Source organism: Phytophthora infestans, genomic scaffold (genome assembly GCF_000142945.1).
Source record: "Phytophthora infestans T30-4 supercont1.86 genomic scaffold, whole genome shotgun sequence".
Classification (NCBI taxonomy): Eukaryota; Oomycota; class Peronosporomycetes; order Peronosporales; family Peronosporaceae; genus Phytophthora; species Phytophthora infestans.
Window position 1 is genome coordinate 298,839 of NW_003303673.1, and position 1,023 is coordinate 299,861.

Genomic DNA, 1,023 nt, shown 5'->3' on the forward strand with positions numbered 1-1,023 from the left:
CTGAGTCTTTCCCTGGCCATCTCAAGGCTGGAGAGATCGCTGAGATGGTACTCATAAGACCTGAGACCACTCAGGAGGAGCTGAACTCCTCCTCTGTCTTGACGAGAACGTCCTGGAAAGACATGAACAAGCAGCGTCAGGCGCGCTTGGGTTCTGAGATTCTCAAGAACCCCAAAGGATCCGGTGTATCCTTTGGTGACGGAGTATGCGGACGTGGTGAATAAACACCCACCGACCCCAGCTCCCACCGGATCGAGGCGTACGGCACGAGATTGATCTCGTGCCCGGCACAAAGTATTGTGTCACGAGGCAATGGCCTCTCCCGCGCGAACAGTGCGAGGTCATTGATGCCTTCTTCGCCGCGAAAGCGAAGGCAGGCATGGTGCGGGAGTCGAAATCCCCGCACTCGACGCCGACTTTCTGCGTTCGTAAGCCGAACGGAAAGTGGCGTCTGGTTCACGCTTATAACAAGCTGAGCAACGCAACGGTGCCGGCCCAAACACCGATCCCACGAAAGGATGTGTTGTTGAACAACATGGCCGGGAGCGTACTGTACAGTGCGCTGGATTTGGTAGACGGATACTACCAAATCCTGATGCGAGAGAGTGACATCCCGCTCACCGCGGTAAGCACTCCAAGCGGCATGCTTTGGGAGTGGCTCGTCATGCCGCAGGGCTTGTCTAACGCCCCGGCGACGTTCAATCGCCTGGTGACGCAATTGTTCCGCCCTTTGCGTACCTTCGTACAGACGTACTTCGACGACATTTTCGTCCATAGCCGTGCCGAGGGAGGCAAGACGGCCATGGAGGTGCATCTAGGACACCTCCGTCGAGTGTTGGACGTGATGCGAGCGAACAAGCTCTACGCCAACATCGACAAGTGCGTTTTCGCGTCACCAGAGATCAAAGTTCTCGGTTGCTTCGTAAGCAACGTGGGCGTTCGGGCTGACCCAGACAAGGTCAAGGCCATAGCAGCATGGCCGACGCCCCGATCCCAGAAGGATCTTCGAAAGTGGTTGGGTTG